The following is a 23,368-nucleotide window of genomic DNA, read 5'->3' as shown; positions in this document are numbered from 1 at the left end:
GATGACGTTGCAATTATTTTTGCGAGGAAATACCCCCAAACACTATGCGACCTAATGACCGCAAAGCTTGCTCGATTGTCCGAATGGACAGAATCGCGCGGATTGGGACTAAATCCCTCGAAAACGGAACTCGTGTTATTCACAAAAAAATACAAGGTCCCGCCCCTCAACCCCCCAACACTAAACGGATACAGGCTCTCTTTCAGCGACAGTGCCAGTTACTTAGGGTTGGTAATTGACAAAAAGCTTAGCTGGAACCTGAATGTCAAGGATAGAGTGAAGAAGGCAACGACAGCACTCTATACTTGCAAAAAAGCTATCGGTCTAAAGTGGGGCATGAACCCAAGCATAGTCCGATGGATATATCTGGCAATAGTCAGACCTATAATACTCTACGGAGTTACTGTCTGGTGGCCTGCCCTAACAAAAAGGACAATCACCAATCAGCTGGGCAAGGTTCAGCGAATAGCCGCCCTCTGCATCAGTGGAGCTCTTCGAACTACACCAAATGATGCGCTAAACGCCATGTTATGCCTTCAGAGCCTTGACTTTGCAGGAAAGGAGCGGGCAGAAATGGCAGCAATACGTCTTAGGGACTCTGAACAATGGGAACCCCAGAACATAGGTCACGCATCTATACTAAATAAAAACAACATGGTCCCAGCAAGAATGGACTATCAAGTTCCAATGGAGCACACGGAGACTCCATTCAGCATAATCATCCCTCATAGAGACGATTGGCTCAAGGCCCAGACGGGGCCATAAGCATCTTCACGGATGGCTCAAAACTGGACGGCAGGGTTGGAGGAGGAATCTACTCTGAACAACTTAACATAAGGCAATCTTTCAGGCTTCCGGATCACTGTAGCGTCTTCCAAGCGGAAGTTACAGCAATCAGGGAGGCTCTGTACTGCCTTCACACGGTTACCACCACGGCAACCAATCTAAACATCTACAGCGACAGCCAAGCTGCGATCAGATCACTTAACGCGATCCCCTCGAACTCGGCTACTGTGACGAAGTGCCGCAGATCTCTTCACGAGATGGCTCAGCAATTTGCTATCAGCCTTATATGGGTCCCGGGCCACCGGGATATCGAGGGCAACTGCATAGCGGACGAGCTGGCCAGATCTGGCACTACAACCCCCCTTCTCCAAGATAAGGAGGATATTTGTATGCCTATGGGCGCCTGCAAGCTCATCATAAAGGAGCAGTACAAGCGCCTGATAGACAACAAGTGGCAAATAGGGCCACGTTGTCGCACAGCTCGGCAAACATGGCCGACCATAGATAAGAAGCGCACCTCAGAGCTCTGCAAACTAGGCAGGGAAAGGTGCAGCGCAGTCATACGTTCCCTCACAGGACACTGGCTAGTAGGCACCCACGCAAACAGGCTGGGTGCCCCATACAATGATTTCTGCCGCAGCTGCAGAGACGAGGACGAGGAGGAAACAGTGGAACACCTGTTCTGTTCCTGTCCAGCTCTCAGCAGAAGGAGGCTGCATCACTTGGGCTCTGCCTTTCTGAACGACATCTCGGAGTTGTCCACGCTATGTCCCAGAAAGATCGTCAACTTTATAAGGGCATCTGTTGACATGAAGTCTCATCTGCAGGGAGGGAATGATCCCAAGCGGTATCACAACGGGCCGAAACCGGCCTAAGTGTGCTGGGCTCCGAGCAAGCTTGGCGGCCGTCTCTACCTAACCTAACCTAACCTATGCATTAAGCGAGTCGTCCTCTACTTTTCCATGCCACTGGCGTTGGCATAATTTTAATTAGTTTGCCCCCACACACACAGCCACAAGAGGGGGTCTGTCAGTTGAGTAAGCGGTAAGCGCCTAATATGTGCCCTGAAAGGAGGCAAGATGCGGATCTAAGCTCACAAACATTTCCAAATTTGCGGTCTTTAAGCCACACACATTTCTGCAGCTGACCAGCCAGATCTGAGATCCTTCCACTTCATCTTCATGGTCAGGTAAAACCCCCATATATCTTTCCGTGACGTCGGTTTGACGCATGTTGTTAGTAAAACAAAATGTTGGACAATTAATTTACGATAACATGTAATTGCGGTAAGTTAAGTAGTTTGGTTTGTAATGCCTCTCGATGACATGCAGGGACACAGCCAGGAGACATTCACATTGATGGCAATGACTACGGACTCTTACTCGGACCCCGACATGGACACGGTCTTAGTCTCAGACTCCGACACGGACTCCGGACACGGTTACGGACATTGACATCGACATGGGACATGGGGACATGGGATATGTGAGACACAAGGCTTCACGTCTAATGAAATTTTTGTCGAGTTGCCATCGAGTGGTCGAGTACTTTGTGCGGAGGGGGAACCCACTTCACATTTCTATTTGCCACGCCTGAAACTATATATACTATATATACTACCAACAGTAGTGCTTCCACGAGTATCTGTTCGATTGAGTACTCAAAATTGTGAAAGTATTTAAAATATGTTGGTGTGTACAGTCCCATACTTATTCAAATTCAATCTATTGGACAACGAGAGGAAGCCCACGGCAGTATGTCCTGTCCGGTCTTTCCTAATCAACCATCGTTTTTGATCTTTGAGATCAGGTAATACTCATCAACGACAAAATTCAACTATGCTCCGCTCTCTTCAACTGATCTTCGCGCTCTTTGCTTTCGGTCTGCGCTCTTAACTAAAGCATGTTGGACTTCTTTTTGGACCTAATCGGCGCTCCGCTCGTTTAAAGATCCGCTCTTAACTTACAGCATTTACATATGCACTTTTCATCTTCCTATCTCGTATATTGAGTGGTAGGAGGTGTCGATATTCGTTGTTCTCTGAACCGATTAATTCGATTTCTGACTAATTCAAATTGGAATAAAATAAATTATATATATGTACATACATTTTTAGTACGTCGTAGTATGTCGATTGCATTGTTATGAAGTTATCATGCCAATTATTTAATTTGTTGCCAGGAAACACATGAGCAACAGAAACGAAACAACTTCCGCCACGACGGAACGTCCTTTCGGTTTCGGAAGAAATGTGATTAGTTGAGTTTTTGTTGCTGTTGTTGTTGGGGGCCCTCGGAAAAATGTATTCCTTTCCACTTACCTCACAATCACATCACATCAAAGTTTTTTGTGTGGATTTAATCGGTTGGTAGCCCCAGAAAAGGAATCTACTTGGTGCCTCGGGGCTCCATTCTAACTCCAAGAAACATTCGTGTATCTTCAGGCGAACATGGCCTATATAATTCTATGTAAGCACCGCAGAAACAACAACAACAACTTAATCATTAATAATTCACAAGATCCGTACACCAACAAGCTGCATAACTAGTAAACCTGCCAGAGTCCGAATCGGAGGCCGAAAGGAATCCCAGGCCCACAGAGTAATAAATAACTAAAACCCTGCGTAAACATGTGCATAATCCGAGCTCCTAAAACACATTCCCACCGTAATAAAAAAAGGGGGAAAGGGAAGCGTATCCTCCGGGGGGTTACTTTTAATCCTCGACATACAATCGACACATTAATTTATCACTCCGCAACGTAGCATCGAAACGTAGGCCCCACAAACAAACAAACAAAAAGCCTTTCAATTAATTAAAGAGCACATACCAGAAACGGACAAGGGGAAAGGGGAAAGGGCAAAGGACAAGGAGAATCCCTCTGAAAATACTTTATCGTCGTCTGAGCACTGATTTGTTAGCAGATTCTAGCGCCTTGAGCTTGCAATTAATTCATGTCCAGAGAAGCCTTCTTTTTCCCAGCTATTTGTCTTCGGAAAAAAAAAGAAAAAACAACGTGGGGGAGAGAGAGGCCGCAGGATCACGAACGGAGACAGTAAGTCATCTGAGTGAGTGCATTTTTGGCAAGAAAGTCGGCGAGTGCATCACCGACACTTTCTGTGTGTGGTCTGCAAATGGTTTACTGGCGGCTAAGCGCGGCCAAGGAAACGTAATATAGGGAGATGTGACTGCACCCAAATGGCGGCCACATTTGTTTACGGGGATGACCGAAAGAATGCCATGCAGCAGGCAGCAAGCCTCCAAAGGAAGTGCAAAGGTTCTCCGTGCATATGGAAATGCCCGTTGGCATTGAGGGAGAGAAAAGGAGCAAAGAATGTGGCAAGTAAATACTGAATTTAGTTGGCTTGGCCACACACACACAACCGCAGCGACATTATCTCTTGGCAAGGCGTCGACATCATCCTTTCTTCTCTCTCTGTCGTTGTCTCTGCCTCAACTTCAATTGCAGTCCTATCTGTGGAGAAGAGAGGGGTAAAGTGCAGAGGATGATTTCTCTCTGCATAAGAAAATTATGCAAAATAGTAGCAAAGTTTCAATTTCCTTCTCCTACCCGCCAAAAAAAAAAACCAGATAAAGAGAGAAAGGAAGCAAAAAAAAGAAAAAAAAAAAAAGGATGATGGAAATGCCAAAAGTAGTGGAGAGGGAAGCAACAGGAGCACTGCTGAAATGTTGAAAGAAATAAAGAAAATTCAAAGTACAAAATTGTGGTCTCGTATAAATAAGCGTAACTTATGAAAAGTTATGAGAAACTTTTTGCCTTTTACAAGCAATACATAATTTTGGAATGTGTCTCGTACTCATACTGGCACTCATACTCGTACATGGAGTATATGGCAGTGCTGCATGCCCCGCCATCTGTGGCAGTGGCAATGTCAGTGGCCATGGCTTTGACGATGTCGTGTCGACGATGACGCTGCGGATGACGATCTGACAAGAACTTTGACAAAACCGTTTCCATCTTTTGCGCGTAGTTGTTGAAACATGCCAAGAATGATATTGAATATTAAACTTTTCGTGGTGTCCCCTCAATACCATATGGTATTGGCTACACATACATAGTTCAAAAGAGTGGCGGTGCAAAGTGTGGCTGGTGAAGGCCGAAATACCAAAATAGTTACTCCGAAAACTATAAATTGGGTGTTTATTGAACGGCAGGGCCCTGAAAGCAAATCAAATGGACAAGCTTGGAAATCGTTTTAGTTTTTGCGTATTACTTTGAAAATAAATATTCCGAAAAATGTACTCCGAAATGTGATACTCCGAAAAAATGATAATCGGAAAGTCCTAAAATGGAGACTCTGAAGAGGTGAAACACTCCACAAAATTGTACTTCGAAAATATGTACTCCAAAAGCTGAATATCCTGAAAATTGAAATTGAAATTGAAGAATATGTTACTGTGAGAATACCGAGATGATGGAGACCGAGAAGACGGCTGTTGCAGTTGCATGGACTTGTATGAAGTTGGAGGTGAATGAAAAGAATCGCGCTCGGCCTGCATGCTGCCTGACCGCCAAATGTATTCTCTAACAACTCTTTCTCCGGTTTACTTGTTACTATTTTAACTCAGAAATTAAAAAACTTCTCAGGATGTACTCTTAATATGTAATACCAATCGATATTGCATGGAAAATCACTCCAAACACTTTAATTCGCAAATGCGATTACTCCGAAGTCTAGCTTAGGGAGAGCACTCTGAAACACAACGTTCCTTGGGTATATATTTTATCCAATTTAATGAATTAAATATCAGAGTTCCACATGAGCTGCAACTCCAAGGGAAACCGCACATTCCGCCCAACAAGACCAAGCAGCAGCAGCACGAAGCTCAAATGCTTGAACGAGCTTGTGTCAAAGTATCTTGTGCACTTATGCATATGCATAGGCATCCCGGCATGTTTCCATTATAAAGGCAATAACCCAACGACGATGGCAGGACAGAAGCCCCAAGAAAAGATAGTTTATAGTTTTAATTTTTCCCAATTTTCTTGGCAGACACAGCGACAGAGAATGTCTCTGTCTGTGTGTGTGTGCATGTAAGAAATTTGCATGCCACATAAGACAATTGGCTGTCAAGCGTCTTCAGCAAAAAGACAAAGACATCTGGGGGGCAGCGGCAGTGGCCAGAAAGGGTTTTTCGGGTTGCTATTTGATTAGGCCAAAAGCTTGTTAAGGAAAATTGACTGCCAACTTGGGTGAGTGGCTTCTGCTGGCAGTGGCAGTGCTGCTGCCGTTCCTTCGAATACTTTGGGGCTGACTGTGGCTGCTGCCATCATTTGCATATAGGTTTGCCATTTTTTTCGGTAAAACATTTTTCTTTGCCGCTGCGCAAATTTAGTTAAAATTTAAGTTTAAGTTGAATATTTTCCCAGCCACACGGTTCGTTGGCTTCAATGACAGAGAAGGCACAAGGCAGAACAGAACGACTGAAAGGCGGAAGTCTGAATGCCAGATGCTGGATGGTGGATGGGGGATGGGCTGCTGCATAAGAAAATTGAAAACTATTTCGAGTGCTAACGAAGTTAAATATTGTTTCATTATGCAATAGTTTCCACAGAAAAGTTCTTTCTCTTTTGGCCAGCAAATTGTTGCACAATCAAATTGCAGCTGCAGTGGCAGCAAGCGGTTGCAAGTGTTTATCCTTGGACATTGTGTCGAGAGTGGAATCCACCCCTGTGTGTGTGATATCTCTTTGTTGTGTTCTTAATTGCCGTCCGCAGCAGCAGATAAATGGAGAATGCTCGAATGGAGAATATTTTCTGATTTGTGCAACATTTTTCATAGTTCGACTGGCAGGCAGGCAGGATAGGCAGAAAGCACAGGTCAGTCTTTGCTTTTTGTTTTTGTTTTTTGTTGAAAATAAATGCAATTAAAAGTTTCAATTAAAATTAAACTCTGGGCTACTCAAAGAGTAGCGCATTCAACAGAATAAACATTATGCAATTATATATAATTGAAGTGCGAAAGTCACGTATACGGACGACACTCGTATTTTATGCGTGTTTTTCCATTGTTTAATGATATTAAATCCATGGCAAATAATGCACAAAATGTGTTTACTCAAACTCTGATGCTCTGTCGCACGGTGCGTATGATTAATGAGCCCAATTGGCAATTTTATTTACTATCGATCGAGAGCCTTAAACTATTCTAAAACTATGGAAACTTGTGTGACACATTTTTTTATGTCACGACATTTCGGAAACCCTGTCGCCAATCCCTGTGGAGGAAGAGTCCTCTTTTACATTGGAATTTATCCCTCCTCCATCCTCCTCCAATATCTGCGAACACAAAAGAGAACCAAAACATTTTAAATGTCAATTTATAAGTGACAATTGGTCCACAGCCACCCCACCCGCACACATCTCTGGTTGTTGCTGCGGCCGCCTGCATGCCCCAAAGCATGTGCTAACAGTTTCTGTGGGGTAATATAATATGCACAGCATGGCTTATAATAATAAAAACGCCAGCACGGCCTGCAGCAGCAGCAGGCCAGAGAGGTCCTGCGTGAGATGATGCAGGGTATGCGGGGGATATGCTGGACAGCAGTGACAGCTCGCGGCCGTCATACGCGTGATTGTCCCTTTGAAATATGAGAAGCTCTTTTCAATAACATTTGCCGTCGATTTCCCCCACCACCAAAAGCAGTGTCACAGTGGCACAGTGGGGCACATAGCCATGGAAATGGGATTTAAATAGATGATATTTTAGATCGGTCGGAAGCTAAGGTGTTATCCCCCGTGCGCCAGCGAGAGGGGTCAAATACAGAACCACAACTTGGGACAGCATTCAGGGGATTCGCAGAGTTATGTTCGCATTTATTATGCCGCAGCCGTCGCTTCTGTGGTTGCTGTCCGGAACTGCCAGACGAACCGAAAGAATGCCATGCAGCAGGCAGCAAGCCTCCAAAGGAAGTGCAAAGGTTCTCCGTGCATATGGAAATGCCCGTTGGCATTGAGGGAGAGAAAAGGAGCAAAGAATGTGGCAAGTAAATACTGAATTTAGTTGGCTTGGCCACACACACACAACCGCAGCGACATTTCCTCTTGGCAAGGCGTCGACATCATCCTTTCTTCTCTCTCTGTCGTTGTCTCTGCCTCAACTTCAATTGCAGTCCTATCTGTGGAGAAGAGAGGGGTAAAGTGCAGAGGATGATTGCTCTCTGCATAAGAAAATTATGCAAAATAGTAGCAAAGTTTCAATTTCCTTCTTCTACCCGCCAAAAAAAAAAACCAGATAAAGAGAGAAAGGATGGAAATGATGGAAATGCCAAAAGTAGAGGAGAGGGAAGCAACAGGAGCACTGCTGAAATGTTGAAAGAAATAAAGAAAATTCAAAGTACAAAATTGTGGTCTCGTATAAATAAGCGTAACTTATGAAAAGTTATGAGAAACTTTTTGCCTTTTACAAGCAATACATAATTTTGGAATGTGTCTCGTACTCATACTGGCACTCATACTCGTACATGGAGTATATGGCAGTGCTGCATGCCCCGCCATCTGTGGCAGTGGCAATGTCAGTGGCCATGGCTTTGACGATGTCGTGTCGACGATGACGCTGCGGATGACGATCTGACAAGAACTTTGACAAAACCGTTTCCATCTTTTGCGCGTAGTTGTTGAAACATGCCAAGAATGATATTGAATATTAAACTTTTCGTGGTGTCCCCTCAATACCATATGGTACTGGCTACACATACATAGTTCAAAAGAGTGGCGGTGCAAAGTGTGGCTGGTGAAGGCCGAAATACCAAAATAGTTACTCCGAAAACTATAAATTGGGTGTTTATTGAACGGCAGGGCCCTGAAAGCAAATCAAATGGACAAGCTTGGAAATCGTTTTAGTTTTTGCGTATTACTTTGAAAATAAATATTCCGAAAAATGTACTCCGAAATGTGATACTTCCGATAATCGGAAAGTCCTAAAATGGAGACTCTGAAGAGGTGAAACACTCCACAAAATTGTACTTCGAAAATATGTACTCCAAAAGCTGAATATCCTGAAAATTGAAATTGAAATTGAAGAATATGTTACTGTGAGAATACCGAGATGATGGAGACCGAGAAGACGGCTGTTGCAGTTGCATGGACTTGTATGAAGTTGGAGGTGAATGAAAAGAATCGCGCTCGGCCTGCATGCTGCCTGACCGCCAAATGTATTCTCTAACAACTCTTTCTCCGGTTTACTTGTTACTATTTTAACTCAGAAATTAAAAAACTTCTCAGGATGTACTCTTAATATGTAATACCAATCGATATTGCTTGGAAAATCACTCCAAACACTTTAATTCGCAAATGCGATTACTCCGAAGTCTAGCTTAGGGAGAGCACTCTGAAACACAACGTTCCTTGGGTATATATTTTATCCAATTTAATGAATTAAATATCAGAGTTCCACATGAGCTGCAACTCCAAGGGAAACCGCACATTCCGCCCAACAAGACCAAGCAGCAGCAGCACGAAACTCAAATGCTTGAACGAGATTGTGTCAAAGTATCTTGTGCACTTATGCATATGCATAGGCATCCCGGCATGTTTCCATTATAAAGGCAATAACCCAACGACGATGGCAGGACAGAAGCCCCAAGAAAAGATAGTTTATAGTTTTAATTTTTCCCAATTTTCTTGGCAGACACAGCGACAGAGAATGTCTCTGTCTGTGTGTGTGTGCATGTAAGAAATTTGCATGCCACATAAGACAATTGGCTGTCAAGCGTCTTCAGCAAAAAGACAAAGACATCTGGGGGGCAGCGGCAGTGGCCAGAAAGGGTTTTTCGGGTTGCTATTTGATTAGGCCAAAAGCTTGTTAAGGAAAATTGACTGCCAACTTGGGTGAGTGGCTTCTGCTGGCAGTGGCAGTGCTGCTGCCGTTCCTTCGAATACTTTGGGGCTGACTGTGGCTGCTGCCATCATTTGCATATAGGTTTGCCATTTTTTTCGGTAAAACATTTTTCTTTGCCGCTGCGCAAATTTAGTTAAAATTTAAGTTTAAGTTGAATATTTTCCCAGCCACACGGTTCGTTGGCTTCAATGACAGAGAAGGCACAAGGCAGAACAGAACGACTGAAAGGCGGAAGTCTGAATGCCAGATGCTGGATGGTGGATGGGGGATGGGCTGCTGCATAAGAAAATTGAAAACTATTTCGAGTGCTAACGAAGTTAAATATTGTTTCATTATGCAATAGTTTCCACAGAAAAGTTCTTTCTCTTTTGGCCAGCAAATTGTTGCACAATCAAATTGCAGCTGCAGTGGCAGCAAGCGGTTGCAAGTGTTTATCCTTGGACATTGTGTCGAGAGTGGAATCCACCCCTGTGTGTGTGATATCTCTTTGTTGTGTTCTTAATTGCCGTCCGCAGCAGCAGATAAATGGAGAATGCTCGAATGGAGAATATTTTCTGATTTGTGCAACATTTTTCATAGTTCGACTGGCAGGCAGGCAGGATAGGCAGAAAGCACAGGTCAGTCTTTGCTTTTTGTTTTTGTTTTTTGTTGAAAATAAATGCAATTAAAAGTTTCAATTAAAATTAAACTCTGGGCTACTCAAAGAGTAGCGCATTCAACAGAATAAACATTATGCAATTATATATAATTGAAGTGCGAAAGTCACGTATACGGACGACACTCGTATTTTATGCGTGTTTTTCCATTGTTTAATGATATTAAATCCATGGCAAATAATGCACAAAATGTGTTTACTCAAACTCTGATGCTCTGTCGCACGGTGCGTATGATTAATGAGCCCAATTGGCAATTTTATTTACTATCGATCGAAAGCCTTAAACTATTCTAAAACTATGGAAACTTGTGTGACACATTTTTTTATGTCACGACATTTCGGAAACCCTGTCGCCAATCCCTGTGGAGGAAGAGTCCTCTTTTACATTGGAATTTATCCCTCCTCCATCCTCCTCCAATATCTGCGAACACAAAAGAGAACCAAAACATTTTAAATGTCAATTTATAAGTGACAATTGGTCCACAGCCACCCCACCCGCACACATCTCTGGTTGTTGCTGCGGCCGCCTGCATGCCCCAAAGCATGTGCTAACAGTTTCTGTGGGGTAATATAATATGCACAGCATGGCTTATAATAATAAAAACGCCAGCACGGCCTGCAGCAGCAGCAGGCCAGAGAGGTCCTGCGTGAGATGATGCAGGGTATGCGGGGGATATGCTGGACAGCAGTGACAGCTCGCGGCCGTCATACGCGTGATTGTCCCTTTGAAATATGAGAAGCTCTTTTCAATAACATTTGCCGTCGATTTCCCCCACCACCAAAAGCAGTGTCACAGTGGCACAGTGGGGCACATAGCCATGGAAATGGGATTTAAATAGATGATATTTTAGATCGGTCGGAAGCTAAGGTGTTATCCCCCGTGCGCCAGCGAGAGGGGTCAAATACAGAACCACAACTTGGGACAGCATTCAGGGGATTCGCAGAGTTATGTTCGCATTTATTATGCCGCAGCCGTCGCTTCTGTGGTTGCTGTCCGGAACTGCCAGACGAACCGAAAGAATGCCATGCAGCAGGCAGCAAGCCTCCAAAGGAAGTGCAAAGGTTCTCCGTGCATATGGAAATGCCCGTTGGCATTGAGGGAGAGAAAAGGAGCAAAGAATGTGGCAAGTAAATACTGAATTTAGTTGGCTTGGCCACACACACACAACCGCAGCGACATTTCCTCTTGGCAAGGCGTCGACATCATCCTTTCTTCTCTCTCTGTCGTTGTCTCTGCCTCAACTTCAATTGCAGTCCTATCTGTGGAGAAGAGAGGGGTAAAGTGCAGAGGATGATTTCTCTCTGCATAAGAAAATTATGCAAAATAGTAGCAAAGTTTCAATTTCCTTCTCCTACCCGCCAAAAAAAAAAACCAGATAAAGAGAGAAAGGATGGAAATGATGGAAATGCCAAAAGTAGTGGAGAGGGAAGCAACAGGAGCACTGCTGAAATGTTGAAAGAAATAAAGAAAATTCAAAGTACAAAATTGTGGTCTCGTATAAATAAGCGTAACTTATGAAAAGTTATGAGAAACTTTTTGCCTTTTACAAGCAATACATAATTTTGGAATGTGTCTCGTACTCATACTGGCACTCATACTCGTACATGGAGTATATGGCAGTGCTGCATGCCCCGCCATCTGTGGCAGTGGCAATGTCAGTGGCCATGGCTTTGACGATGTCGTGTCGACGATGACGCTGCGGATGACGATCTGACAAGAACTTTGACAAAACGGTTTCCATCTTTTGCGCGTAGTTGTTGAAACATGCCAAGAATGATATTGAATATTAAACTTTTCGTGGTGTCCCCTCAATACCATATGGTACTGGCTACACATACATAGTTCAAAAGAGTGGCGGTGCAAAGTGTGGCTGGTGAAGGCCGAAATACCAAAATAGTTACTCCGAAAACTATAAATTGGGTGTTTATTGAACGGCAGGGCCCTGAAAGCAAATCAAATGGACAAGCTTGGAAATCGTTTTAGTTTTTGCGTATTACTTTGAAAATAAATATTCCGAAAAATGTACTCCGAAATGTGATACTCCGAAAAAATGATAATCGGAAAGTCCTAAAATGGAGACTCTGAAGAGGTGAAACACTCCACAAAATTGTACTTCGAAAATATGTACTCCAAAAGCTGAATATCCTGAAAATTGAAATTGAAATTGAAGAATATGTTACTGTGAGAATACCGAGATGATGGAGACCGAGAAGACGGCTGTTGCAGTTGCATGGACTTGTATGAAGTTGGAGGTGAATGAAAAGAATCGCGCTCGGCCTGCATGCTGCCTGACCGCCAAATGTATTCTCTAACAACTCTTTCTCCGGTTTACTTGTTACTATTTTAACTCAGAAATTAAAAAACTTCTCAGGATGTACTCTTAATATGTAATACCAATCGATATTGCTTGGAAAATCACTCCAAACACTTTAATTCGCAAATGCGATTACTCCGAAGTCTAGCTTAGGGAGAGCACTCTGAAACACAACGTTCCTTGGGTATATATTTTATCCAATTTAATGAATTAAATATCAGAGTTCCACATGAGCTGCAACTCCAAGGGAAACCGCACATTCCGCCCAACAAGACCAAGCAGCAGCAGCACGAAGCTCAAATGCTTGAACGAGATTGTGTCAAAGTATCTTGTGCACTTATGCATATGCATAGGCATCCCGGCATGTTTCCATTATAAAGGCAATAACCCAACGACGATGGCAGGACAGAAGCCCCAAGAAAAGATAGTTTATAGTTTTAATTTTTCCCAATTTTCTTGGCAGACACAGCGACAGAGAATGTCTCTGTCTGTGTGTGTGTGCATGTAAGAAATTTGCATGCCACATAAGACAATTGGCTGTCAAGCGTCTTCAGCAAAAAGACAAAGACATCTGGGGGGCAGCGGCAGTGGCCAGAAAGGGTTTTTCGGGTTGCTATTTGATTAGGCCAAAAGCTTGTTAAGGAAAATTGACTGCCAACTTGGGTGAGTGGCTTCTGCTGGCAGTGGCAGTGCTGCTGCCGTTCCTTCGAATACTTTGGGGCTGACTGTGGCTGCTGCCATCATTTGCATATAGGTTTGCCATTTTTTTCGGTAAAACATTTTTCTTTGCCGCTGCGCAAATTTAGTTAAAATTTAAGTTTAAGTTGAATATTTTCCCAGCCACACGGTTCGTTGGCTTCAATGACAGAGAAGGCACAAGGCAGAACAGAATGACTGAAAGGCGGAAGTCTGAATGCCAGATGCTGGATGGTGGATGGGGGATGGGCTGCTGCATAAGAAAATTGAAAACTATTTCGAGTGCTAACGAAGTTAAATATTGTTTCATTATGCAATAGTTTCCACAGAAAAGTTCTTTCTCTTTTGGCCAGCAAATTGTTGCACAATCAAATTGCAGCTGCAGTGGCAGCAAGCGGTTGCAAGTGTTTATCCTTGGACATTGTGTCGAGAGTGGAATCCACCCCTGTGTGTGTGATATCTCTTTGTTGTGTTCTTAATTGCCGTCCGCAGCAGCAGATAAATGGAGAATGCTCGAATGGAGAATATTTTCTGATTTGTGCAACATTTTTCATAGTTCGACTGGCAGGCAGGCAGGATAGGCAGAAAGCACAGGTCAGTCTTTGCTTTTTGTTTTTGTTTTTGTTTTTTGTTGAAAATAAATGCAATTAAAAGTTTCAATTAAAATTAAACTCTGGGCTACTCAAAGAGTAGCGCATTCAACAGAATAAACATTATGCAATTATATATAATTGAAGTGCGAAAGTTACGTATACGGACGACACTCGTATTTTATGCGTGTTTTTCCATTGTTTAATGATATTAAATCCATGGCAAATAATGCACAAAATGTGTTTACTCAAACTCTGATGCTCTGTCGCACGGTGCGTATGATTAATGAGCCCAATTGGCAATTTTATTTACTATCGATCGAGAGCCTTAAACTATTCTAAAACTATGGAAACTTGTGTGACACATTTTTTTATGTCACGACATTTCGGAAACCCTGTCGCCAATCCCTGTGGAGGAAGAGTCCTCTTTTACATTGGAATTTATCCCTCCTCCATCCTCCTCCAATATCTGCGAACACAAAAGAGAACCAAAACATTTTAAATGTCAATTTATAAGTGACAATTGGTCCACAGCCACCCCACCCGCACACATCTCTGGTTGTTGCTGCGGCCGCCTGCATGCCCCAAAGCATGTGCTAACAGTTTCTGTGGGGTAATATAATATGCACAGCATGGCTTATAATAATAAAAACGCCAGCACGGCCTGCAGCAGCAGCAGGCCAGAGAGGTCCTGCGTGAGATGATGCAGGGTATGCGGGGGATATGCTGGACAGCAGTGACAGCTCGCGGCCGTCATACGCGTGATTGTCCCTTTGAAATATGAGAAGCTCTTTTCAATAACATTTGCCGTCGATTTCCCCCACCACCAAAAGCAGTGTCACAGTGGCACAGTGGGGCACATAGCCATGGAAATGGGATTTAAATAGATGATAGTTTAGATCGGTCGGAAGCTAAGGTGTTATCCCCCGTGCGCCAGCGAGAGGGGTCAAATACAGAACCACAACTTGGGACAGCATTCAGGGGATTCGCAGAGTTATGTTCGCATTTATTATGCCGCAGCCGTCGCTTCTGTGGTTGCTGTCCGGAACTGCCAGACGACGACGGCCACATCCCATCCTCAATCCCGAACCCACGCTCCACACCCCACACCACACACCCGAGCACAAAGTTCGAATGTTTCGTTTGTAAATTAACTTTACAGCTCGCGGCGGCACGCATTTTTTAACGCCAACTTTGGTTTTTGTTCTTTTCTTTTATACATACTGTAACGAACCTGCTTCTTGGTTCGCTTGAGTTTGCTGGGCTCGCTCAGCGGTCGGCCGATTCGTCGCAACGTATGTTTATTGTTGCCCCCAACGACAATTGATAAGACCTTCCTTTTCTTTAATCGAATTTCTCTTTATTCGTAATTATATTAGGACTTAGGGCTAGATGCTACAATTCAACTTATCTATGGATCTCAACCACGCGTGCGCTCTCGTCGGGTGTGGCAGCGTTGAGGCTAATGATTGGGGCAGTTTGACCTCCGCTATTGCTTTGGCCCGCCACGCAAATCCGCACTCTACGCCTCGCACTCCCCTCTTAGCTTCCGCCGGCAACTGTGGATCACCTCTTAACTTGGACTCACTCTGGGGGCAGGCGGGGCCTGTCTTCCTGCTGCTATTCACTTCACTGCACTTTTTCGAACCGTACCGGGTATCACTCTTACGTTTCGGCGGGGGTTCAACGTGCGCGCGCGATCACTTCTCCACGGAAAAAGAGACCCGCTTCGTCGCCGCAGCCTCCTTTTATAGCCCCTTGACGGGCCCCGGCTCGGCGTTGGTAGTTTTCCATCGCCGTCTCCTGGTTTCCACGGCCTTCGTAACGGGGCCTGGCCGGTGGCGTGATCCCATGCCCATATTCGGTCATGCGTCGGATCGCTGCCGGCCCGATCCCGCCGTCTCCTCTGCCTCTCGCGTTTCTCTCGCTCCGAGAGCGGGACACTTCTCCTCTCGGGGCCCTTGCCCTCTTCGCCGCATCCGGATATCCGTGGGTATCTGGGCTGACCTTCGCCTTATCCAGCCAGCCATCAGCCTTTACCCGACCGTCCCACCGCCTTTATCCGGCTGTGCTTTGGTCGAATTCGGCCTGTGGGAACCGCGGTTCCTCACACCCCCCTCTTTCTTCCCGCAGCGGAATACTCCCGTTTTCCGCGACCTTGGAACGGAGTGTGCTTTCCCCATTTTTCCCTCGTCCTCCTCGGCCGGTGGCGTAGGCTGCCACAGCTCGCCCTCCTTTTCATCGGCCTGCTGCAGCCGCCGCTGCCACTCGGCCTCGGGGTTCGTAGCCTGCTTGCCCGTGGCCTGGGGCTGCGTTCCCTCGGTCTCCGCCTCGTCGGTCCGGGGCTGCATCGGCGGCACCTTCAAGTGTTCGCTGTTCCGTTTTCCACCCGCCTATATACACGCGTTGCATTGCCAATCGTTCCCTCTACCGGTGCCGGTGCTCCGTGTTTCGGTCTCTCTTGCCTGGTTCTAACGGTTGTTGCGTTTGTACTCATGGCCCTGAGCCTCGTCTCTCTGCCGGCCGCGCTCTCTAACGGCATCTTTCCCCTGGTTGTGTGAGTGCCGTCGCGCTCTCCGCTCTCTATCCGATTTCGCCTTATCCCTTTTTTTTTGGATACTGTTGTGTTCTCGCCGCGTTTCTCTGTTTGCTCATGGATAACACTTTTTCATCTTTGATGGACCCACCCCCTTCCCGTTCATGATTATTTTGCTTTTTATTCCCCCATTTTATTTTTGCTTATTCACAATTTTTATTTAGCCCTTTATTTTTGTTTATTTTAATTGCTATTTAATGGATTAATGGATTGCTAATTATTTACTTTTAATTGTTATAAAAATTGCTATTTATTCTTACATGCCACCGCCGACTTGTCTTCTTCATCCCGTGCTGCTCGGACCCTCCTTGGCCTGGGTGAGTTCTCCCGACCCGGATGACTTTTACTCAATCCTTTCTCCCTTTCCAGCTCGCCCTCTGCCCTCAATGCGGGCCGCTTGCCGCGATTCCGCTCGTGAACAATGGGTCCTCCGACCCTCCGCCCGGGCTGGAATCTTTGGCTCACATCCCAGGGCAACTCCTATGCGCCACCGGCCGGACTCTGTTGACAGGTGTCTCCCTCACACAATGGCTCGGACCCGAGGATCATCCGACTCCTCGGCCGGTAGTCCACGCATGGGCGGCACCCGTCGTTCCGGCCCGACGCTCGTAGTTGCCCCGTGAGTCCGCGTTGAGGCGTGAACCTGGCCCCTGGGTTTTTCCTGGTCATCCGCTGTCTGAGATTACACTCCCCGACCCTGGATTCGCCTCCCAGCTTTGGGTGACGCGTTTCCTGTTCAGGTTTGCTGCGCTTTTCCTCTTCTCGTTTTATTTTCCTTTCTTTTTACTAATTTTCGCTTTTTTTTCCAGATTTCTCCAACCACGGTCTTCCTGTTCCCCTTTTTTTTTTTAATCTAAGTGCACAAGTCCATCACCCTGCGTGCTGACGAGTCTCGTGCGTGTCCTGCGCGGCACCCTTCCCCAGTGTCCTGCGTGGCACTCTACCGTTCCTGGTCCTGCGTGACCCTTTAGGGCGACCTATTACAGCCATTCTCCTTCACCCCTGTGTCTCTCGCTCCTCGGGTTGGGGTTTCAGATCTCGTATGTGTGCCGTTCTCTTCTTCCTGTCGCCCTCCTTTCTTAGGTTGCAGATAACCGGGGATATAAAGTCCTCTATCTGGTATGGCCCATCGTACCTTGGTGCCAGCTTCGCGGCGAATCCCTCCGCTGCATTAGAAAGGTGGTGCTGTTTGGCCCACACGACCTCTCCCACTTTGGTTCTCCACGGTCTTCTTCTCAGGTTGTAATGCCTGGCCTGATCCTGGGCTGCCCTTTCCAAGTTGCGTCGAACCAACTGAAACATCTCCTTTAATTTCTTCGCATTTTCATCCGGCGTCTCTGTGCCTTGTCCCGTGCCTACCGTCTCCTCGTCATATAGGGCCTTTGGCAGCCGGGGTTCCCTTCCTTGCACCACGAACGCTGGTGAATATCCCGTTGTATCCGACACTCCCGAGTTCATGGCCAGCATTAGCTCCGGCCATTTTTCATCCCAACACCTTTGATCACCCTCGGTGAACTGAGCTATCATGGTCTTTACCGTTCTGTTCGTTCGCTCTGTCGGATTCTCTTGCGGCGTGTATGGCGCCGTAAACTGGTGGCGAACTCCTAGCTGCTCCAGGAATCTTTTAAATGCCCTGCTTGTAAACTGCACCCCATTGTCCGTAATGAAGACTTTGGGCGCCCCAAAACGGGCTATTATGCGCTCTCGACAGGCCTTTATTAGTGCCTCTGCTGTGGCCTTCCTCAGCGGCACCAACTCGGTCCACTTGGAGAATCGATCCACCAGCACCAACAGCATCGAGTTCCCATGTTTCGACCTCGGCAGAGGACCCACAAAGTCCGCGCATACCGTTGCCCATGGTTCTTCCGGCACCTGTGTCAACATTTCTCCTGCCGCTTGTAGCTGACTTGGCTTAAAACGAAGACATAGTTCGCACTTCCGCACGTAGGCCCTCACGTCCCTGTACATCCCTGGCCAGTAATATCTTGCCGCCACCCGTGCCGCGGTTCTCCTTCCGCCGGCGTGGCCTGCTTCCGGGCTATCGTGGCTTTCCTTTAAAACCCTTTCTCGGGCATATTTCGGCACACATAACTTCCACGAGGCGACTTCTTCGCTCCCTGCCCGGTGAGGAATGTGCCGGTACAAGTTTCCCCCCTTCTCCACATAGTCGGGGTACTTCGGGGATTCTTTTCTGATATTTTCTACCATGCCCTCTAACCACTTGCAGGGCGGCTCACCTACTGGTTGTGTTCCCTCCTCATTTCTTATCCGACGGGCTCGCTCCTCCACCGGATGTCGGGAGAGTGCGTCGGCTACCGCGTTGAGCTGTCCTTTCCTGTACGCGACTTCAAAGTCGTACTGCTGTAGCTCTAATGCCCATCTCGTCACTCTTCCCGACGGACTTTCTATGCTATTTAGCCATTTCAGAGCCATGTGGTCCGTGACCACCTTGAAGCGATATCCTTCCAAGTATGGCCTCAACCGGCGGATGGCCCATACAATGGCCAGACATTCTTTCTCGGTCGCCGAATAGTTCCTTTCGGGTCCATTTAGCGTCCTGCTAGCATATGATATTACCCGTTCGCCCCTTTCCGTCTCCTGCGTGAGAATCGCACCCAGCCCGTAATCACTGGCGTCTGTCTGCAGAATGAACTTCTTCGAGAAGTCGGGGCACGCCAGCACGGGGTCCGCCACTAGTCGTCTTTTCACCTCCTCGAACGCTTCTTGCCGTTCTTGTGTCCAGACCCATTCCGTCTTCTTCTTGAGGAGCCCGGTCAGGGGCTGCACGAGGGTGGCGAAGTCGGGCACGAACCTCCGGTACCATGAGGCCACTCCCAAGTACTGTCTCAGCTCCTTGACATTTGTCGGCGGTTTCAGTTCGGCTATGGCTGCGACTTTCTCGGGGTCTGTACATATCCCCTCGCCGGTCACCTTGTGGCCCAGATACCGCAGCTCTTTCCTAAAGAACTCGCACGTGTCTGCGTTCAGCCGCAGGTTAGCCAAGCGCAGCCGTCGAAACACCTCTTTCAGGTTTCTTCGGTGTTCTTCCTCTGTTCGCCCGATGACCACTATGTCATCCTGGTACGCGAACGCGTGCGGCATCATTTCTGGCCCAATCACTTGGTCTAACGCCCGTTGAAAGGAGGCCGACGCGGAGTGTAACCCAAACGGCATCACCTTCCATTGGTATAGCCCCTTTCCGGGCACCGTGAACGACGTGATCGGCCAGCTGCTCTCGGCCAGGGGGATCTGCCAATATCCATCCTTCAGATCTAGGCTACTTATGAATTTCGCTTCCCGCAGTTGATCGAGGATGTAATCGATCCTGGGCATTGGGTACGCGTCCTTTACTGATCTCGCGTTAACTTGACGAAAGTCCACGCACAATCTCCATTTGCCATTTTTCTTCTTTACCATCACTATAGGCGAACTGTAGGGGCTCTTTGACGGCTCTATGCATCCCATTTCTAATAGTTCGTCCACTTTCTGGTTAATCTCGGCCTGCATTTTGGGGTTCTTCGGGTAATATCTTTGCTTAATCGGTTGCTGGTCACTCATGGTGATTGTGTGCACCGCCACACTAGACACCCCCTCGATCTTGGAAAATGCCTCCAACACTCGGGCTAGGAAGTCCTTCACTGGCTCTTTCCTCGCCCCCTCATTCTGCCTTATGCCCGCTGACACCCCTCTGGCGGCCACTCTTAGGGTCGTGTCCGTTTCGTTGTCGGACTCCGGAGCCGTGTCTCCAGCTTCGGCCTTCGCCACGTACAGTCTTTCCTCCTGGTCTCCTCGCTCCCGATCTTGGGCAGGAATCACCACCCTGTGCCCTGCACAGGTCACCACTGCCCCGACCGCGCGGAGAAAATCCCATCCCAACACTAACTCATCAATCACAACCGGCAATACGAGTAGCACCATTGGGATCTCCTTGTTCCCAAAGCATACCTTCGTTTCAATCTGGCACGTGACCTCCTGGCTATGGCCATCCGCCAACCTCACCCTTTTCCTTGCCGCCGCCTCCCGGCCTTCACCCTTTAGTCGGTCCGCCAGCTCGCGGCTCACGAAACTGCTGGTAGCTCCTGTATCCACCGTGGCTTGCAGCTCCATGCCCGCGACCTCCACTACTGCGGATAACTGTTCCTCCTCGCTGGTCAGCCTGCCGACTAGGCTTGACGGACCGTTTCTTGCGACCCTGGCACGGCCCTCCGCGGCGTGGGTCGCGGGGCGTTTCCCCTCTTCCTGCAGCACTGCCATGCCGAGATGCCCACTTTTCCGCATCTCAAGCAGTAGGTGAGAGGTCGGCCGTTGCACTCCCGGCTCCAATGATCCGCGCTCCCACACCTTCGGCACGCCTGGGCCGGATTCTTGACATATCCGTTCTCGATATTGCCGTTGGTCGGTGTCGGTATAAGGACACGCGCTCCCCTTTCCTCCCGTGCTGCTCCGTCCAGCGGGCCGTCTTTGCATCGCCGACATGCCGTCGTCTCGGCTGGCTTGTGGAAGGGATTCGCTGCCCGGGCTTTCACGGTTGGATTCTCCCGTTGGAACTCTAGGCGGTCCCTCTCCAACGCCTCGAACTCGTCTGCCAGTTCCATCATGGTGTCGAGGTCCTTGCACCGGTGCGGCCTCATATACGCTCTCAGATCGGGCATGCTATTCTCACGAATCAGCTCCGTTTGCTCCTCTTGGGGACTTTTCAGGGGTCGCATAAGTGTCTGCATCTCTACCATATACTCTTTGAATGGCTCGCCCCATTTCTGTTTCCGCATCCTCACTTCCTGCAGCAACTTCTCAAAATATCCCCGCGGCAGAAAGTAAGCCTGGAAGCTGGACGAGAACTCTTTCCACGTTCTCCACTGTCGATTGTTCGCCACGAACCACATCAGCGCCCGCCCTTTTAGCAGCTCCGGCATTGCCTTTGGGATCAGATCCGGATCCAGACCGTACGTCTCGGCGGACCACTCGACCTGCTCCAAGAACTCGAGAGGCTTCGTCGTCCCGTCGAACCGGAACGACCACTCTCTCACCTGTTTCGCCACTCTAGCGTAGTCCAGGTGTGCCGGCCGTATGGTGGCTGGTTCGGTTCTCCCTTTTTCGGTCTCTCGGCTTCGATCCCTTCCTTGGTGGCGGGGCCTGCTAGGCGTCCCTGTGTGCGAGCGTTCCGGTATTGGCACTGAGAGACTCGCGATCAATTCTCTCTGTATGTCGACTGGGGACCTCCACAGCGCCGCCGCGGCTGCGCCGGGTGGGGGTGCCAGGTGCTCGTACGCGGCTTGTTTGTCGTCCGCCCGGGGTGTCGGCGAGGACCTGTCCGCCCGACACTCCCATACCTCAATCAGGTCGGCCCACTCCGACTCATCCTCGTGTTCCCTCATCCACTCCTTAAATGTTCTTCTCATTTCGTCCACTGTGCCCTCCAGCCGCACGCCGAAGGCGTGGCCGCATTGGACAAGCTCCTCCTTTCTCAACCGGTGGATCCATTGTCCCTTCCCCATTCTCTCGTCTATATTTCTCCTCCCTGTCCTTCTATTTGTCGTTGTAGGCCCCACGTTGGGCTCCAGTTGTAACGAACCTGCTTCTTGGTTCGCTTGAGTTTGCTGGGCTCGCTCAGCGGTCGGCCGATTCGTCGCAACGTATTTTTATACCCGATACTCAAAATGAGTATTGGGGTATATTAGATTTGTGGTAAAAGTGGATGTGTGTAACGTCCAGAAGGAATCGTTTCCGACCCCATAAAGTATATATATTCTTGATCAGCATCAATAGCCGAGTCGATTGAGCCCTGTCTGTCTGTCCGTCCGTCCGTCTGTCCGTCTGTCCGTCCCCTTCAGCGCCTAGTGGTCAAAGACTATAAGAGCTAGAGCAACGATGTTTTGGATCCAGACTTCTGTGATATGTCACTGCTACAGAAATATTTCAAAACTTCACCCCGCTTACTTCCGCCCCCACAAAGGACGAAAATCTGTGGCATCCACAATTTTAAAGATATGAGAAAACCAAAAACGTAGAATTGTAGAGAATGAACATATCTTTAAGACTGCGGAATCTGAATTGGATCGTTTTATTATTAAAGCCAGCATCAAGAAAACAATTTCATTTTTTCTCGCCCTGTCTCTCTCTAACACACACGTAGCATAGGCGGCTTTGCTTAGAGTAAAACATTATCGCCTAGATCTCAGAGACTACAAAAGCTAGAGCAACCAAATTTGGTATCCACACTCCTAATATATCGGACCGAGACGAGTTTGTTTCAAAATTTCGCCACACCCCCTTCCGCCCCCGCAAAGGACGAAAATCTGGGGATATTCAAAAATCTCAGAGACTATTAAGGCTAGAGTAACCAAATTTGGTATCCGCTTTCCTGTTAGATCTAACTATAAAACGTGTATCTCAAAATTTCGCCCCACCCTTTTCCGCCCACACAAAGAACGAAAACCTGTTGCATCCACAATATTGCACATTCGAGAAAACTAAAAACGCAGAATCATAGATAATGACCATATCTATCAGATTGCTGAATCTGGATCAGATCAGATCATTTTTATAGCCAATAGGAACAAATCAATTTGCCGTGGCTACGCAGCGCCCGACGTCACGCTCAGACTGATTTTCTGTCTCTATCGCATGCATTCCTTGTCGTGTCGTTTAATATTAGCGGCGTCTGCCGGAGGAGAGCCATACTGACTTAGTATCGGGTATAACCGTAGAGTTGCGGTGTCCGCAGCAACTCACAACGTTCCCCCTCGTTATTGTTGCCCCCAACGACAAATGATAAGACCTTCCTTTTCTTTAATCGAATTTCTCTTTATTCGTAATTATATTAGGACTTAGGGCTAGATGCTACAATTCAACTTATCTATGGATCTCCAC

This window comes from Drosophila miranda, assembly GCF_003369915.1.
Source record: "Drosophila miranda strain MSH22 chromosome Y unlocalized genomic scaffold, D.miranda_PacBio2.1 Contig_Y2_pilon, whole genome shotgun sequence".
Lineage (NCBI taxonomy): Eukaryota > Metazoa > Arthropoda > Insecta > Diptera > Drosophilidae > Drosophila > Drosophila miranda.
Note: the sequence above shows the minus strand (reverse complement) of the source record.